This window comes from Fukomys damarensis, unplaced genomic scaffold, assembly GCF_012274545.1.
Source record: "Fukomys damarensis isolate Sample0158 unplaced genomic scaffold, DMR_v1.0_HiC HiC_scaffold_18, whole genome shotgun sequence".
Classification (NCBI taxonomy): domain Eukaryota; kingdom Metazoa; phylum Chordata; class Mammalia; order Rodentia; family Bathyergidae; genus Fukomys; species Fukomys damarensis.
Genome location: NW_022900930.1, coordinates 32,804,032 through 32,825,136, shown reverse-complemented (window position 1 = coordinate 32,825,136; position 21,105 = coordinate 32,804,032). Strand labels below are relative to the sequence as shown.

General features: G+C 34.1%; 1 pseudogene; it reads left to right on the top strand.

Annotated features, from left to right (window-relative positions):
• Positions 1-12,899: 12,899 nt before the first annotated feature.
• Positions 12,900-15,119, top strand: LOC104866086 (annotated as a pseudogene).
• The last annotated feature ends 5,986 nt before the right edge of the window (positions 15,120-21,105 follow it).

The following is a 21,105-nucleotide window of genomic DNA, read 5'->3' as shown; positions in this document are numbered from 1 at the left end:
TTTTAATAGAGTTAATATGTTTAAAATTTTATGAAACTTCATCAGGCAAACACTACTGTTATACTGCTTAAAGGCAATTAGGAAAATGAGCTATGACCATTTATCTAAACTACTTTACACAGGTAGTGGTAAAAATATTACCTCATCTCCACTGTAACTTCCAAATTTCACTCAATGAGTCTATATAATAAATAGCCTGTCTAAAATTGGATTAAGGAAGCTAGGGTATATCTTCAACTAAAGTCCAAATGGAGATGTTTACTAAGTGAAATACAAAAGTTCTCAAGTTCAAAAATTGTTTACCTATTAAGTTTTTTAAAATTCTATTTTGGTAATGGGTATCGAACTCAGGACCTTGCACTTGTGAGGCAGGTGGCGGGACTACTGAGTTAAATCCCCAGCCCTACATATTAAATCTTTATATGCATTCACACAGATATTAAATTGTACAGAAGAAAATACATCAGCCATAAGAATGAGAAACTACTTATTTATAGGTAAATGGATGTGTAGTGAGGCAATAGTCAAGTGGAATAAATAGGACCCACATTTGTAAATACTAAATAGTTTCCCTGCTGTGAAAAACTAAAAGTGTAAGTAAGATTCAAATTGTATAACTGATAATGTGAAATAGGAAGAAAAGGGCTAAAGGAGTACGGAAAGTGGGAAAGGTAGGGGAAAGGAAAGAAGGGAAAAGAAAATGAGAAATGGAAAAAAATGTCTTTATAAGTAGGGAAAGGTGGAGGGGGTGAAAGGAAGGCAGGTGTATGGGGAAAAATAAGAACCAAGATACATCATGTGAAGGCACAAGATCCCAACGATGAATGTAATTGTACTAGGTACCTAAAAAGTACCAATAAACTTAATGAAAAAAATACCTCAGTAAATGACTAACTTTTCAGGGAAATTTCAAACTGGTCTGTCAGTCTTTAGCCAATTACTAGGATGTCCTAAAGGCACAAGAAACAGGCATCTTGTGAATCCTGAGCTCTGTGTTTTGGATGACAAACTTCCCCTTACAATTCATGCCTTGATCTAAAATGCAGTAGTGTTCAGAGGTGAAGCCTTTGGAAAGGGATTGGATCATGGGGACTCTGAATTTAAGAATGGATTAATTCATTTGTGGATTAATAAATGAATACTGAGAGACCTTAAAAAGTTTAGGAGGTGGAGACAAATTGGTGACAATACATCACGGCAGACATTTCTTTGAGTGATACATTTTGTCCTTGGATCCTACTTTACTCACACACACTTTCTCTTTGCTTCCTGGATGCCAGAGCTGATAAGCTTTGCTCTACAGCATGCCCTGTACAATAATGTGCTGTTTGAGAATAAGCTGAGAAACAGTACAGCCAAGTGATCATGGACTGAAATTTCTGAGCTACAGACAAATAAATCTTTTATACATTAAATTGAAGTTCTCAGAAGGTTTTTGTTTTTCAGCAAAAGAAAGCTGACTAATACAGCTTTAAACCCTTCATAGGGTCCTGTCTGCCTATCCTCACTTGTAATGCAATAATGGAAAATGTTAGGTAATAAACTCCAACGATCAAGTACACCAGTCAATGAAGTAAAATGATTTCCAACCACAGAATAGAATCAGGCTTTGCTCATGGAAATAAGGCATTGTTCTCACTACCACAGGCATCTCTCACTTTTCCTGTTAGGACCTGTGAAGGCTGTGTATTTTCCATTCTTTACTTTCTACATGGAAAACATTTTCCTTTAATGAGTTATAGCCCATTTTTTGTATACTACACTTTGATATTTTGTGAAAGACTTTAGACAAGATTGAGAGGAAGTCATCAAGGTATATGTAATTTTCAGCTGAGGAATTATTTGATAAAGTGCTTCACTGTCTCCCTTTAGGAAGCTCTTTCAGGACAGGGGAAATATTATGCATGTTATCTAAGGGACAGTGTGCATTAGAGGTTTCTGCTAGTTCTTCTAGCAGAGTTCTAAATTTTAGTATGCACATATGTTTTCCCTGGATATAAGTTGCATTACTCAGATGTCTTTGCCAAGAAGGTGCCATTGAAAAATAAAACCTAACTAAAAAGTTCTTCATATCAACAACAAATTTTCTTTACTCTGTTAAACTTCAACCCTCAGTACTTATAAGAATACAAAAACACAAGGCAGCAGCATGTCCCCAAAGACTCCCAAAGCAGACTCAAAAGTAACTGATAGAGAAGAAAGTATACATCAGGTACCCAAGCTGTGCAAAATGTATAAGGAGCAATTTAAGAAACTCAGTAAGTTCAAATGTGACATAAGAGAGTGGAACTATCATAAGAAATGACATATATGGTTATGGAGAAAATACATAAAAAATTGGAAGAGCTGACCAAAAAGATTGAAAACATGGACAAAAATTTAGCAAAGATTTTTGAATCCATTAAAAAATGACAAACAAATCAGGAAATAAAGAATTGCATAGAAGCAATAAATATTAAAAATGACAAATGTGAAGATAGGATTTCAGAAAGCCAGAACAAAATGGTAATATGGGATGATTTATTCACAATCCTTAAAAATGATAAGATAATGGGAAAAGTTAATCCAACAACTACTACATAATGCTAAGATTAGCCTAAGGCTAATTGGAGTTAGATATTAGATGAATATATAGAATAAAAAATCTGTTTACATAAATCACAGCAGAAAATTTCTGAAGTATGCTAAAAGTACTAAAAATATAGGCTAATGAGGCTTACTGAATGACAAATAACTACAAGGAATAAAGAAAGATCCCCGTGACATATCATAATCAAAATCCCACATGTCCAACAAAAATACATAATCTTAAAAGCTTTCAGGGAAAAGCAAAAAACACCATACATATAGATGAAACGTTTAGTATTAGAGTAGACATCTCTATGCTAACTTTGAAGCCTAGGCACCTGGAATAAAATGCTACAACCCCCCAAAAAAAACTTCCAATATAGATTTATATATTATGCAAAAATTTCTTTTAATCTTGATGGAGAAATTTCATGACAAACAATACTTCAAGACATTCATGAATACCGAACAAACTATCCATAAAATATTCAAAATCATCCTAGACAGAGACAATGAAGCCAAAAAATGGAAAATGTAGGATAGAATGAATGCATCATGCAAGGATAGCACTTAAAACAAAAAGACAAAACTGAAGAACTCAACAGCAGGAAAAGAACACAATGACAAAAGTAAGTTAGTATCTTTCAGTAACAAATCTCATTGTAAATGGCCTTGACTCTCCAAAGAAAGGACACAAATTAATAGATTAGATGTAAAAGCCAAACCCAATATTCTGTTGCATTTAAATGACTTGTGTAATTTAAAAAGAAATTCATAGACTAAATTAAAAAATCAAAGGATAAAAAATAATATTCCATGAAGCAGGACCCTAAAAGCAATGGAGGGAAGCAATATTATTCTCAGTCAAAGTAACTTTTAAGACAAAACTGATCAGAAGAGTCAAACATGGTCACCATGTATCAATAAAGAGAACAATTCTACAGGAAGAGATAACAATAGTAAATATATACAAACCAAATGCTAGTGTATTTAATTTCATAATACAGACACTATCAAACAAAAACATCAGATAAACACAAACCATCATATGAGTGATTTGAATGCCCACATTCACAAACAAAAAATGTAAAAAGAATTACTAGGACTGAATCTCACCTTCAAAGAAAAGGACTCAGTAGGTTCCAACCCAATGTTTTACTGTACAAGAGGCTACAAATTTTCTTGAGAAATATACAGAACTTTCTTAAAATTAGACCACAGTCTAGTTTATAAATTTGAAAGAATTAAAAGCATCTCACATAAACTACTAGATCTTTGCAAATTGAAATTAGAAATCAATCATAAAAGAATCAACAGAAATTTTACACACAACTGGATATTAAATAGTACACTCCTAAATACTTAATGGGTTACAGAAGATATCAAGGACCAAATTAAATATTTCCTGGAATCAAGCAATAATGCCAACGTAATATCAAAATCTTTTGAACACAATAAAATCAGTCTTAAGAAGAAAGTTTATTGTTGTCATTGCTCATGTTTAAAAAACAGCAAGCACAAGTAAATAACCTAATGATGAATATTAAGATACTACAAAAAAAAAGCAATCAACCAACCAACCAAACAAACAAAAAAGCAATAGTAGCCTAAGAGAAATCTAATTTAAGAAGCAAAATTCTGAGGATCAAGGAGGAAATTAAAATTGAAATTTTGAAAGAAAAATAAAGAATCAATGCATTCTAGAGCTGATTCTTTAAAAGAATAAAGGAAATAGCCAAATGAATCAAAAGAGGGAATTGAAAGTTTCATATCAATTCAATTGAAATTGAAAAGGGTAAAATCACAACAGACAGAGCCAAAATTCAGAACATTGTCAAATATTATGAAAAATTTTATTTCAACAAATTTGAAAAACAAAGAAATGGAAAGGTTTCTAGATACATATAAATTAACCAAAAATGAATCAAAAAGAATAAATTGGGACAGTCATTAAATAAAATTCTACTAACTAACAAATCTCCTGTCTTGATAGATTCATTGTTGAATTCTGAGAGATCTTCAAGGGGGATATAAAACCAAAAACTCCTTAAGCTTATGAATGAAATTGCAAGGGAAGGAGTTCTTCCAAATTCATTCCCAGAAGCAGGTATTGCTCTGATTCCAAAACTGGATAAAGACCCACCACAAAAGAAAACCATAGGCCAATTTCTTTAATGAACAGAGACACAAAAATCCTCAAGATATTGGCAAATAGAATGCCAAGTATGTTTCATACTGGTGCCACAAGGATGATTAAATATACACAAATAAATAAATGCAATAAATACCATAAATGAAAACAAGGACAAAAATCACATGGGCATATCAGTAGATGCAGAAAAATCTGTCCAAATCTAGTACCTATTTACCTATTACTGAAAATCCTGAGAAAATAGATATGGAAGGACCTTACTTCAATCTGTTAAAGGCCATTAATGACAAACCAATGGCTAACATAATATTAAATGAGGAGAAAGTAAAAAAAAAAATTCTCTCTAAAATCAGTACCAAAACCAGGATATTCACTATTACCACATGTTCAACATAGTACTTGCAGCATTAGCCAAAGAAACCAGGCAAGAGAAAGAAATAAAAGGGATTAGCATAGGTAAAGAAGAAGTTAAATTGTCAGTATTTGCAGGTAGCATAATCCTTTACATAGAAGATTGAAAATGTTCCAGCAACAAACTGATAAATTTAATAGCCACGTTTAGCAAATGCAGCATGACAAATAGTCAAAACACACAAAAACAATGAATACGATTTCTGCATGCTAACAGTGAGTCCACCAGAAAAGCAATTGGGAAAACAATAACATCGATAAAAATTAAATAAATAGAAATAAATATAACCAGGAAAATGAAACACCTGTGCAACAAAAACTACAGCATTCTGAAAAAGGAGAGCAGAGAGGGAATCAGAAAATTAAACCATATCCAGTTCTTGGGTCGACAGTACTAACATTGTCAAAATGGTCATATTTCCAAAACTGGTATATAGATTTAATGTAATCATTATCAAAATACCAACAGCATTCATCACATACTAGAAAAAATTAATCGTAAAATTCATATGAAACCAGAAGAGATCCATAGTAATGATAAAAAACAGGATGCATCACTATCCCAGATCATAATTTTCCTCTTTTTTCAGAACCAAGGATTGAACTCAGGACATTACGCTCATGAGGCAGGCATGGTGCCATTGTGCTAAATCCCTGGCCCTCCAGATTTCTGTATTACAAAGCTATAATGATAAAAATGGCATGGTACTGGCAAAAAAATAGGTGGATCAGGGATGCATCCATTCAGCCACCTGATAAAAAAGAATAAAAAAATAGATGCTGAAGAAAAGATAAACTGGCTATGTGTGTGCAGAAGATTGAACACAGACTCACGTTTCATCACATACTAAACTAAAATCTAAATAGATAAACAATCTAAATATAAAAGAGAAGCGCTTAACCTGCTGGAAGTTAAAATAGGTAAAACTCTTAAAGCCATATGTGTAGACAAGTGTTTTCTGAACAAAGTGCCTCAAGAAATAACATTAAGAATCAACAAATGTGCTTGTATCAAACTAAAAACTTCTGCACAGCAAAGGAAACAAATAACAAAGTGAATCCCCATAATTAATCCTCTCTTTGAAGTGTGGCTGGAAAAATATTTTCCTAGCCGCACTTCAAAGAGAGAATTAATATCTAGAATGTATAAAGCACCGAAAAAAATTAGAGCCTCTCCCAAAATAAAAGGCACAATAAAAAACTTGCAACTGAAATTAATACACAGTGTAAACTGGTACAACCACCATGAAATAGGAAGAGAAATTTTTCAACAAATCAGAAAATACCTTCCATGTGATCCAGCTATTTCCCCACTAGATATATTTTCCAAAGAATTAAAGACATCATGTTACAGTGACACGTGCATATTCATGTTAATAGCTTCGTTCATAATAGCCAGGTCATGAGGGAAGCCTGTGTGTACATGAACACAAGAATGCATAAAGAAAATGTGCTATTTATATATGAGGGACTGTGATTCTGCTATAAAAAGGGGAAATTTTAAGTCATTTCTAAGAAAATGGATGCAACTTGAAACCATAATGTTAAATGAAATGAATCAAACACACAATCTTAAATACTACTTGGTTTCTCTTGTTTGAGAAACTCAAAATACTTATAAATTAAAGATACAAAAGATAGCTAAGGGGAAACCGGGAGGTAGATATTTTGGGAATGGGAAAGGCACCAAAAGATGGATAACAGGGGAGGTAGGAAGAGAAGAAGATATAAAAAGAATTAAAGTGTTTCATAGAAGTGTACCACATACCTAGAGTGAAAGTGGTAATTATGTTCTGAAAGCATATAGAAAGGATACAATTATATCTTTGCAATTTCATAAATTTAAATTTTTCTATTTTCACACAACAAATCACTGAACTATTGTATCTGGAGATGTATCTGTTCTATAAACATAGAAAAATGCAAAGCACTAATGTCTTCAGTGGAGCTAGTGATTACTTATTATGGTTTATATCTAGATACCCCGCCAAAGCCTCCTGTAATCATAGGTGGGGCTTGGAGAAGGTGATTGGATTCTGGGGGTGTGGTACTCAGTCGTGGATTCGTTTACTGCTAAGTTTATAGCTAAATGTGATGTTGGGAGGTGAAACCTGTCGTAGGAGGTGGGTCCCTGATGTCATGGCAGAGAACGATCTGCCTAGTTCCTTTCTTCCTGCTCTCTGCTCTGATCACCATGCCACTCTTTCTCCTTTGCCACACGCCTTTGCCACACTGTCCTGCCTTGGAGCCAACCATGGATTGAAATCTCTTCACACCGTTAGCCTTTAACTTGGATGTATCTGACAGTTTTGTGTCAGCAATCAGAAAATAATTAGGAGGCGTGTGCAAGCGGGGAATTTATAATAAAACATGGTCACATTGCAAGCTTTTGGAGTCCATGTCAAAGATTTATTTCTTGTCCTAGGCATCTGAGAATCTGTGGGTGAGTATAACTAAAACACTCCTTTTCTTTTAGTAATTAAACTCTACATTTATCTGTGTGATTTTCTGAATCTATATTTCATTTTGAATAGTTTAAAATATTAATATATAAGCCACATGATCACTAAAAATCTTATTTTTTCTAGTACCCTAGAAACCTTAAATCCACTCAGAACACCCCAATGGGAACATAAAAATGATATCTAATAGTGCAACTACATAATTATTGTTTTATATTTATTGCTTCTTATTGATGACGGTGCAGTCCCTGATTTTTATGACTTATTTTTCACACCAAAGCAATTGCTCTCAAAAAAGGTACCCCTTGTTACCATTTGTTGAAATAATTAGAGTGAGCTGGAAATTAACATCATATATCATAGATTTTGAGTCCTAAAGGGAACTGGCAAAGATATTTGAGGTGCTTGAAAAATATCTCCCCAAACTATTTTGTGTTTCATATTGGTGGTAACAATTGCTCCAAGTTAATAACAATTTAAGTTCATTGACTCAAGTACACAATCTATTTTCTTCCCTTTGTCAAATTACTCTAGTGGCTTTTTAAATTATGGAGTAGTATGATTGACAGTATGTTCAAATCTTTCATCAGTCTAATAAATAATATAACTAACACAAAATATTTCAACTATAAAAGCTATGAAATCAGCCATCATTAATTTTGTTAGTTTAAATGCATATACATCTTTAGTGTTTACGATAAAGACCCAATAAATCTAAAGAAGCTATAATTAATTTGCATCTGCTTTGTATTGATTTTAAAACTGTCATTTTTATTTAGAAAAATATTCAGAAATATTTTCATGTGAATTTTCCTCAAGGGTGGAAAATTTATTTTTGATCTACATTTAAATTATCTTTTAATAATAAACAACCTTTATTGGTACATTTTTGATATACAACACAGTTACACTCTTCATTGGGATCTTGTACCTGTACAGGACAGATCTTCATTCTTATTTTTTCCCAATTTCCCTAGTCTCCCTTCACCCCCTCCACCCTTTCCTCTTTACAAAGACTTTGTTTCCATTTTTTTCTTTTATCTATTTTCTCTCTTCACTTTTAACATTTTTCCTCACCCCTCCCACTTGCCCAATGCGTTTGGACCTTTTCTTCCTACGACAACGTATTAGTTATACATTTTGACCCTTTTTTACACTTTTAGTTTATTACACCAGAGAAACTATATGATATTTACACATGTGACCTATTAATTTCACTTAATAGTATGTCCTCAATATGCATCCACTTAACTAAAAATGTCTGTAGTTTCTTATTCTTTATGGCTGAGTAGTACTCCATTTTATAAACAAAATCACATTTTTATCCAGTCTCCAGGTGATGGGCAATTGGGCTGTTTCCAAATTTTAGCTATTACAAACTGTGACACTATAAACATGGGTGAGCATATATCGCTGTGGTATGATTCAATTCTTTTGGAAAGATACCCAGCAGGGAAATAGCTGGGTCAAATGGGACTTCTAATACTAGTTGTTTGAGGTATCTCCATATTGATTTCCGCAGTGATTGCACCAGTCTGCACTCCCAGCAACAATGGAGAAGGGTTCCTTTCTCCCCACAGCCCCACCAGCATTTGTTATTGGTTGATTTCTTGATAGCAGCCATTCTTTCTGGGGTAAGGAGAAATCTCACTGTTGTTTTCATCTGCATCTCTTGAATGACTTGTGATGTGGAACATTTTTTCATATATATGCTTTTTTAAATTTCTTTGTCTGAGAAATGTTTGTTCATTTCAGATGCCCATTTGTGAATTGGATCTTTATATTGGGGGGGCTTATTTTTTTTAGTTATCTTTATATATTCTAGATAGTAGACCATTGTCTGAGAAACTGCTGGTAAAAGTTTTTTTCCATATTGTAGGAATTAGCTCTGTTGGTGATTTCTCTTTCAGTGCAGAAGCTTTTTAAAAAGATGAGACTCCAGTTGTTGATTCTTTGTGCTAGTTCCTGTGCTACTGAGGATTTGTTCATAAAGTCTTTTGCTATGGCAATGAACTACATTTAAATTAATATTCCCACTTTACAGTGTACAAATTTCTCTCTGAGCTGGAATACAGGAAAATAAAGCAATCCCTTCTGCTTTATGTATTTACATATAATTAAACTTATATTTTAGAAAATTATCATCACAAAACCTGAAAAAATGCAAATTCATCTTTAACTGTGAATGGAATAGTACAATCATGGCACTGCATGCCTCCGCCCTGCTAATCAAGTGTAAGTTATTGGAATGTCCAATGGAGTCATAGTGGGATTTCAGCAGCACCAGGCAAGGTCTAAAACAGATTAATGTATTCAAAGTCATGTTGGAGGAGACCCAAGTGACCACCACATCAGTGGATGTATATGAAAGCATTTAAATTTTCATTCCTTGGTAGTTTGATCTATCTGCATTAAAAAAGACATGATGGTATACATTTTAAAGTAGTAGGGTCCATTTGTCTCCTTCTGGACCAGAAAGTTATAGGTGCAAAATTTTACCTCTTCATACAAAGGAAAGCAAGCAAGAAAAATTGATCTTCTTCCCATCAGGCTCACAGAATCTTAGAAATTTGCCTAAAATTGAATTGTGCCAGACTCGTGCATACAGATAATATGGACTGATGCTTTTCCTTTCCTTAAAGACCTTCTGGAATTTAGCTCTCATACAGTGTAATCACACTACAATGTTAATAAGTGATTAGATCTACATGAATAATTATTTCATAGCGATCTCACGATATAATTAGAAATAAATTTTCCTTGGAGAAATAATATCAGATGCTAAAATAATGAATAATTTTGTCTATTTTTCCAGTGCCTTAAATCATCTCTTACATGAACCTTTAGTTTAAGCTATAATAGTTAATAATGAATGTTCTAGTCTTTTTGGTTTGTTTCCATGATTTGTTCTCAGGCACCTTTTCCAAGTTACCTTCTAAAATACACAGCACTGCCACATCCAGAGGTATCTTTTCTTGACTATTCTAAACTTTCAATCTTTCTCAAACTCTTCTTAATCCTTAGCTTGGTTTTTATGTCTCACCTCTGTTAAACCCATTAGCCTTATTAAAAGATTTCACATTTACCTTGACCCTCTGGTTTCACAATGATCTCTATATAGCTATGATTTGGAGTCAATATTTCAAAGATACATGTCTGGAACCTATTCTTCTTTACTTAAGAGATGAAATAAATAATTTTCTGGATAGGAAAATGATGTGAAATACACACACACACACACATATATAAATATATATATATAAAACTATACTATTTATCATTCCAGGAGCTTATCATGAAATATGGAAATAGAAAGTTAATAATGATTTTTTATACCAGTGATGAAAACAATCTTATATCTTGTGTGTATGGAGAGTGAAAGACATAGATTTCCTATGTAAAAATACATAACCATCTAATTAGATGAAGAAACATCATCAGTGTGCTCTTAAACTATATTAACGTAGGTATTATCCAATCACTAAAGATTTCCTCTCTCCTTTGTTTTCCTTTTTTATCTTTGCCTTTAATGTTATTGTGATCCCATCTTGAATTTTGTCATGCCTTGGGGATTTTTGAATAGCAGCATTTTTAATAAAGAAATTTGAATGTGGAAGAAGAAGACTTCAGCTACAGGCACAACATAAAAAAGATAAAAAACTATTAGGCAAGGTTGTAGATACATAGTTGACATTGTTTATAATTTATGCTTTTGAAAATTATTATTAAAATTAATCATCTCCAAATAGAACTGACTATATCAATTTTAAAGAAAATTGGGAATGTATCAAGAATCAACAAAGCCAGGGATTTAGCTCAGCGGTTTGGTGGTCTGCCTTGCAAGTGCAAGGACCTGAGTTCAATCCCTGGTACCAAAAAAAAAAAAAAAAAAAAGAATCAACAAAATGTCTTCCATATGCTTCATACAATCAGGCTTCACGAAATATTTTGAATATATGATTTCTAATAACCAAGGAAGTTATAAGCTACATATTTCTAGATTCTACACCCAACAATAAAATATCTTGAATATACTAAAACCAAAAGATATAAAAGTCAATATTATAAATTTAAATATTTGCTAATGTATTAAATAGTATGCCCTTAAATATGATTTGATACAAATCAGCAACACGCAGGGCGTGGTGGCACATGCCTGTAATCCCAGCATTAGGGAGGCTGAGGCAGGAGGATCGCTGTGAGTTCGAGACCAGCCTGGGCTACATAGTGAGCTCCAGGTCAGTCTCAGTCAGTCTCACCTACATAGTGAGACCCTGTCTCTCAAAAAACAAAAAACAAAACAAAACAAAACAAAACAGAAAACCAAATCAGCAACAAAGAATTATTTCATTCTGAGGAATATAGTGTGTGTGTGTGTGGTGTGTGTAGGTCTTTGTCTATGAGTGTGTTTCTGTGTGTTTTCAACTGAAACAAGCCTTTAGCATTCAGTGCATAATTCAGCAAAGTGAACAGAACAGGGGTAATAGAGCAAGGACACCGACGTGAGGGAAAGTAGCTAATGAGTTCATACTGTCTGATGGACCCCGATTCCAGCCGGCAAAAGGCTGTGTCTAGTAAGGTAAATACGTCAGAGTAACAGGTAGGGAAACAATAATACTTCCTTATGTTTAATATTCTATAAGGTATTTTAGTTCCAAGAACTTAATACACAATTAAAATGGTAATTCCCTTTTCTATGAAATAGGGTAAGAAAGTTTTATTCATCTATTAAATAATCTCAGTTGCTATTGATTATATAATTTTATGCAAGAGATAGTATAATTTATTCTTTATAAGAATGAGAAATTATATAAGAACCAACAAGTGTCAGTGAATAACCATCTATGCTGCTGCTTAAACACAGAATTGTTAATGCTGGAATAAAATGAGAGAAGACATGGAGGAAGAAATTCAAGAAGAAAAATAAAGTCAAAGAAAAACAAGATGGTGAAACTTGGTATTTCTGAAATAATCAAAATAGTAGAAATATCTAAACAATCAAATGTTTTATATATTCATCTTAAAATATAGACAGTTTAGGTAGGATTCTGTGCTGTGGTGTTAAAAATTTTCCATAATTTTCATTAACATTTTTTGCTGACTGTTCCCTTACTAAGTTGAAAGTTTTCTATGTGTGTTGAATTAAGACCTCTTTTATTACTCTCACTTAAAAGGTACTTCCCTGCAGTCTGTTATTTATCCTTTATTTGTAATAAACATTGATGTGCTGATATTTCTAATGCTTATGCATTCTATTCTGACAATCTTTTCCTTCATGACTTCTGGGTTTTCTGACTTGCTTGAAAATGACTCAGCAAGTGTGTTTAACAGATGACCTGAAAGAGCTGATCATCTTCAACAAGCAGCATGTCCCTCGTGGGGGAGATGATGATCTTGGACCGAATCACCAATAGCATAGTGTTTGGGATCCTCCATCCCATCGAAGGGTGCTCAGGTGAGCTGATCTTCAAGAGTAATTATTACTGCATCCAGGACATCACTGCCTGGATCAGGTGAATTGTCAAGACACAGAAACCCAATCAAACTGAACGGGTGACCCCAGAGGAATTCTGAGAAATCTTTTACATCAGGAAATTGAAGGTCACAAAGCAAAACTGGATATTTCACCGTGAGACCAGCATCCCCATGACAATCCTCCTTGACCTCAGCACCGAGTGCTGTGAACTCCTCTGCTCTGGCCGATGGCCCCTATCCAACATGAACATCACGCTGCTTCGGAAACACGCTCAGAATAAGGATGCAATGAAGTCCACAACTGAGAAACTCAAGGGCAAGTTGACAGAAACAGCCATCACGGCCTCCTTGTGCATCTGTGTAAAAAAGGAGCTAGAAAAGATGAACAACAAGATGGAGGAGGTAAAAGAAACAACCATAGTTTTTGTCTGAGGATTTCTTCCAGGATGCCTCTGCCTCAACAAAGTCCCTACAGCACACATCTTGTACCGGAGGGGGACAGAGGTGAACACAGAGCCTGTTGAAATAGTGGCCCCAAACGGAAAGTCGAATGCTGAGCTCTCCAAGAAGAGCAAGAGCCCCACGTGGAGGAATGTATCAACAATCTGAAAAGAAAATGAAGTTAAATCTTAAAGGAGGAGCAGCTTTGGATGCTAACTCTGGTCTGGAACATTCTGCCCATGTACCAGAGAAAGACGTGAAGGTCTTCAGTATTATCCTAGGCCTGGTGGACTTTGTGAAAGGGACCAACTCCTGTTTCAAGGAGCAACTTCTGGAGGACACCAACAGGAATAGGTACTGGCTATTCAGGTCCTGAGAACTTATGGGCAGTGTGATTGGTAGCTATAAACTTGAGCAGATGTATCTGAGGATGATGTTATTAAGCACGTTATGAAATTATGTGAGAAAAAAATAAAAGAGGAATGTGTGGCACTCCAAAAACTTCAGAAAGTCATACCCTCTAGAGACTATGACCAGCATGAAAAGGGGTGAATAAGCTAACAGTAAACCCCAGAACCAAGTCCAAGCTCTCCAAGCCATTGTAGGAGCTCACCAGGGTGACGTTTTTTGTGGAAAGTATGAGAAAGCCATGGTGTAGTATGAGATTGACCTTCAAAAGATGTCCTTGGGGAAGCTGAGAAAAAGGAAGATCCAAGTCTCACATGCCATCATCAGTGAGGTCCAGCGGGCACTGTCCCAAGGCAGCAGTGACTCCCAGCTCCTGGATCTCTCAAGTCACTTCTACACACACACATCCCCTGTGATTTTAGGATGAACAATGCAAATAGTGTGCAGGCAAAGGTGGAAATACTGGACGACCTCCTGGATATTGAGGTAGCCTGTAGTCTTCTTAGGGCGAGGTATGATGAGAGCAAGAAGGACCTCATTGATGTCAACTATGAGAAGTTCAAAACCAGTCTTAAAGTAATTGACAAAGATTCTGAAGAAGTCAAGATCAACAGAATGTATGTTAAGAATACTCATGCAATGACACCCAATGCATATAATTTGGAGGCCATCAATATCTAAGATAGAGCAGGAAAGAAAAAGCCAGTACGACAAGCCCTTCAAGCAGCTTCACAACTGAAGCTTGCCATGACACGAGTTCTGGATCGCTAAGTTTGCTGGGATCTTGTTGCAGAGTCAGCAGATAGTCTCACCTGAAGCACCTGTGATGGGCTACATGTTTGGGAAAGGAATCTATTTCACTGACATGGTCTCCAAGAACGCCAGATACTGCTGCGCTTCTCAGGGAGACCAAATAGGCTTATCCTGTTGGGAGAAGCTGCTCTTGGAAACCTGTATGAACTGAAGCACATTTCACATATTAACAAGTATCCCAAGGGGACGCATAGTTTCATATGTTTAGGGAAAGTGAATCCTGAGCCCTCTAAACTACTATTAACCTGGAAGGGGTCGAAGTTCCACTCAGAATGAGAAAATTATCGGGTGTTAATGACATCTGCCTGCTGTACATTGAGCACAACGTCTGTGATTTTGCTCAGATGAATCTGTAGTATCTGAGGAAGCTAAAGTCATCCTTGTGGTGAATTGCGAAATGGGGTCAAGGCTCACTTCAGACTCTGGCTTGAATTCACCGGATGCCTTGTGCAAGGGTGGCCGGAACAAACCTCTGCCGAGTTGCTGTCAAGCGTTACCTTTATTCGGTCTCTGCAGAGAGGATTTTATACGAACAGGTGAGAAGGTTCTTCCCAACTTGCAAAGCTTCTGTGTTGCATCTGACACAGTGAAGGTTGTTTCAGAGTTTTATTTTGCCAGGCACAGCCCCAGCAGGCACAGCTGACAGTCGAGGAAATGTTGGAAAGAGTTTTTGTTTGCTTCGCTTGCCTAGATCAGTCCCATGGAAAAGCCAAGCCACAGTATAGTGTCCACCCCACTGGTCTACCCCAGGAAGGAAAAAGCATGCGCCCATCCTGTGCTGAGTGCTCATCTTTAGTTTTGGTTGTGAAAAAATGTTAAACATTTACTCTGAGCTAAACATAAAAGCTACATTTTTTAACACAAAAGATATGAGGATGTTTCTTTTTTCGTTTTGAGATTTCAAATTCATTTGAAAACTCTTCTTTATAAATGAGAAAGCTATTTTGTAAGAATTTTATTGTTTTTTAAAAGAATGCTTGTTGTTGTAATTCAGCTTATAAAAGTCATACATGCCTGCTGAAGATACTTTAATTTGAATACATAAAATTGCACTTTTCCACTCAGGCACATTAGAAGACACTTTGTTGTTTTATGTCAGAAAAGCTTAACAGTAGAATTCTGAAAAATAATCACTTTAAAATCACCTCCACATTACCAGTTTAAGCTAGAAACATATTAGATGTAAATTGTTCATAATATTTGCCTTTGACAACTAGTTAATTTTTCCTATGAAGTGAAATGATATAATTTCAAACCAAATTGCAATTATTTAAAACTAGAAAAACAACAGAAAAGTCAGATTTTTTTACTGATTCATAAATATCAGTATGAATGGAAGTCCATAGTTATAATCATTGTTAACTTTTGAAGCCTAGCTGAATTTTTTAAGTTACAATAAATGTTCACAAAAATGTATTTACCATAATTTATGTTTGGGTCAATAATCACTACATGCACAATTTTCCATTTGTTCTATATATAAATTTAAAAGTTTAAGAAGTCAAATGTACTTAGACAATATTAAATGGCAGAAATATAACAGATGTGAAAAAGTGTATCATAAAAGAAGCAATTAATGTAGAATGGAGAACTCTAGTATTTGACATTTAAGCATCTTTCTCAAAAAATCATGTTGAACAATTTATAGCTTTATCTACAGGTGAAATGTCATAGATAATTAGTTATGTATCTTTGACATTTCATCTCAGTTTTGGTGAATCAATTTTATAATTTGGGACATTTAATGGCAATCTTAAGGGACTAGGTTTTCAGGACTAGCTTCCAATTGTTTTCATGAAATGTTTTTTTTTTTCTCATTTCTTTGTATATTTTAAAGAAAACCATGGCATGGTCAACACAGATACAGCACAAAGATATTACAAAAATATTAAGAATCATAGAGATCTTCTTTTAAGTGAATTAAAGTTAGCATACCATATTGTACTTTTAAGGATTAGGGGAAACATTTTGTACACTCCTAAACAGCTTTATTTATATGTGTAAAATATTAAATGCTACTATCAGTTAATTTCCAAGTTAAAGTGGGCTAATGCTGCCTTATTTACAACTTCAATATATATATATATATATATATATTTGCATATATGAGAAGATAAATACACTTTATTCAGAGATAAAAAATGGATAAAAGTAACATGTGTTATACATATTAACAAATGTGCTATATGGACTCCCCCAGTAATGTGAAACTAGCTGAGGGGCAGGCAGAGGGAATGACAGTCTGTAAAAATGATTAATGTATGTTATGTGCATGCACAAAATCTGCAAAAAATGTGATCCATTACACTTTGATTCCACAAAAAAGAATGGAAAAATAAAGGAGGAACATTATAATAATATACCAAAACATCTTTCAGAGTAAAAACCCAAGGGGAAAATTAGGATCTGAAACACCTAGAATCAAGCAATCAGTCCCTACCAGTATTCTCTCTTGGTTTTCCTATTCTCATTTTCTCTGAAGATTTGTCCCATTCCAATATCATGCAATTAATTTTAGTTGTTTCCAATGCACTTACCTGGATATGTCAGTCAAGAGTGTGCATGCTTATCTTTTTTACCTAAAAGTAGGCAACTTGCAGAACTTGAATTTAAAATCCAAACTCAAAAGATTTCCCAGGCAAAAATTGGAAAAGTTAATGCTGGCTCACCATGAAGGATGCTCACGATTAACCAAGAGCCCTGTATATGAGATAAAGAGTGGGCACATTTCTGAAATAATAGTAAAAGTGATTTTCTGAAAATGAAATAGAGGATAGGGATTGCAGGCAGAAAAAAGAAAATAAACAGTGATGTACAATATATTTTCCCCTTCATTCCATCTTTGGTATAGAAATAAAATATCCCATAATTTAATATTATATAATTTGCAAATATAAGGGGGGAAGTATTACTTAAGGAGAGAAAAGTAAAATAGCTCTTATATGCTTAAATGATTTTCTGAATCAAGTAAGTTTCCCTTCCCACAAGTTTAAGAAATCACTTTTCAAATTACAGAGAATGACAAAATCAATATCTTAGAGACCTAAGTGAAATGAGAAAAATGTAAACCAAAGTGTCCAAAGTGAACGTTGCTGACTTTATACAGATAGTAAACTTGTAATTTCTTACCCCATTTAATTCATTCACCTACCTATTAATATTTTCCCCAAGGAATGCATTTTAGAACTTTTTTATAGTCTTTTTAGCTTTTTGATACTTCCTGATATGAAAAGATTATATTATATATTATTTATTATATATTATATATTATATGTAATATTATATATATACTAATATAAGTAAATATATTATATATATTATAGGCTTACATCTTATGGAATAACTGTACAATTTACTCAGTGGGCAAAAAGAGATTAGAATAATTTGGTCCACCATCACTGACTCTTTCTATCCTATTCTTCTTGTCTATTGCTTTTTGTACTTTCGTAGTTTTCCTAGGCTGTTACATTTCCTAACTGCTTTTGTCATCAGTGATTCATATAATATTTAATAGCTCCAATTTCAAAATGATCAAGATACTGACTGTACTCTTTTATCAACTTCATTGACAGGAAGGACAAGCTGCCCTGTCATACAGCCATGTTCCTACACTGTTCCTCAGCCTGCACATCCTCTTTTCTAAATATGTTCAGCATGTGCACACTTGACATGCTTTCTACGGGCTGTTTTCCAAATTTGACAAATGCTCTCTGTATACTTTTACAGTTAGCTTTCTGGTTTATTTTTGATAAAAGTATCAGATTCTCTGCTTCTCCTGAGTAACAGTCACTCATTTTGAGCTAGTTGGAAAATAACACTTTTTCATGTGTGTTCTCCCAAATGCGGTGACCTTAGTGTCTGCTTAAAGTTTGATTAGATTTTTCTAAAAGGCCTTATTTCCATGTGGTCCCAATTACGGGGAAAATTTGTACAAACTGTTCTACCTTCAAATAAACAGGAGAGTCAGCAAATTCAGGGCGCAGGCTCTGAAGCCAGCTGGTGTGTATGCAAATTCCATTTCTGTCATTAAAAATTAACTGTGGCCTTTGGAAAATTACCTAAGCTCCCTCGGTTTGAGTTTCCTAAAATCTAAATTCAGTGATGATTAGGATCATGTCAAGTACTATTGTGAAGATGAAAAAGTTTATAATATATGTAAAGGCTGTAGCACATTGCCTGATACACGGTGATCACTAAGTAAACACTGACCGTTTTATTTAGAATCTTCTACTATACCTGGAGACTAAGAACCAAGACTTGAGTCAACTACCAGAGTTGAGTCTGCCTCTTGAATAGCTATTTTGTCTTAGCTAAGTTATTCATTAAAACTATTTGGATCCTATATTCCTCTCCCCACCTTTTTTGGTGGTAAGATTTTCTCTCTTGTTTTACAAGAAAACTTGTTTAGTTATATCCAAAAGTTATGTGTATTTCACATTGTCTAATTTACATTTTAGTCCTCATTAGCACTTTCAGTTCTCGCACCAGAGAGACAATTCGGTATTCACATGTGTGTCCTATTTATTTCACTTAAGAGTATGGAAGAAAAGGTTCAAAGGGGAAGGGGAAGTAGGTTGAGTGGGGAAAACGAAAGAAGGGAAAGAAAAAAATACATGTAAGAAAAGAAGAAAAAAGCAGACAAAAAGCTTTTGTAAATAGGGATGGAAGGAAAGAGGAATAGGAAACAAAAAACAAGAACTAATACATATCATGTACGTGTACAAACTCCCAATGATGAAAGTGATCATAAGGTACCAATAAAGTTAATTTTAAAACAGGTTACCTGTAGGAGATATATAGTTCATAAAGCCTTTATTTGTGTTAAACCTTCTAAATTACCTTATTTTTCCTCCTTGAAAGTTTTATTTTCCTTCCTGATGTATGCTTGGAAGTTTCGAGTGTGGCAATGACATTATTCGGTATATTAATTTTTAGTTCATTTACCAAGAAATGACTAGGCCATGTCAATTAGATGCTTTGTGTAATGAACTTTCCACAAATTTCATCCTTTTACTGCTAGGAGGAGTTTGTAATTTTCTGACCAATAATATCAGTAGAACTCATTTTCTTTAGATATTTGACAACATATAACAATGCTCTTTGCCTATTATTATTCATATATTATTTTTCCTGTACATTTTATATTTAGAGAACATTATTTGATTATGTTTTCTAAACTTTTGAAAACTTTTAGATTTTATTTTGGAAATTTTTAATAATATTCTAGATCTTTCTTTTTTTTCGTGATTGACTGCTATTTTGTGGTCTATTTTAAATTTATCTAAGCATAGACATTACAATGTCTGTATTCTTTTTATATTCTGCATTACTTTTTGTCTCGTGTTATCTGTTTTGAAGCAGTTTTTCATAGTGACAGCTTAAATTAGATATTGCAAGTTATTTTTGTCTCCATTCATATGCTGTATAACAATGAACAAATATAAAGCTATTTAACAGCTCTGAGTATCTAGTGTGCTTCTTTTTTTTTTTTTTGCTCATCTTTGCTTTGATGGGGTAGGACTAGAAACAAGGCTTAACAGATGAAAAGTCAAATGCCAGTGCTCACATATCTTTTTTTGGAATCTTTTTGTTCTCCTGGGATGAATTCTAAATTATACTCCTCCAAAGGCCAACTGAGATATCATGTACAGAGCACCTGAACCTTACAGACAGAAAGGAATTCCTCAGCTAGCCATTTTCAGCTAGCCATAATGAATTGAACTCCATCCCTCATTCCTACTGTCCTCAGGCTACAATGGAGTGTTTAGATCTTCTGGATTTCTGCAAGGATATTCAACTTCCTTCAGAGATGCAGTACCATTACGAACAACATGGGCTCCTCTTTCCATTGGTGTATTATTTACTACTCTTAAATCCAATTACCATAGTGCAAAAATCAAATTAAAATTTCTTATGAGATCCTTCTGACAGTTCTGTTCATTATTTCATGATTTGCTGCTATTTGGTCAGAATTTTAAAGGAGAAATAAAATAATTTGGTGTGATTGACCCACTGCACTTAATCAAACAATCTATACTATGGGTAGGACCCTTAAGTGTACAAAAAATGTCATGACCTTTCAAAAGGTGATAGGCACTACCCCACATACTGCAATAGTTATTCCATCTGTGACACTTAGATAAATAGTAAAAATATTTGCCTTAACCCATGAACATCAAATGATGAAAACGATCATCAAACACAATAAGAAAATTTTGGTATAGGATGTATTTAATCATCCTATATATATTAAGTAACAATGTAGGCATTAAGATTTTTTAATCTGTTTTTCTCCATCATTTATAAATATGTGTTTGTTCTCTGCCAAAAGGTGTTCTTCAATTTATTCCTTATGCAGGAGAACATCTAGCTCAG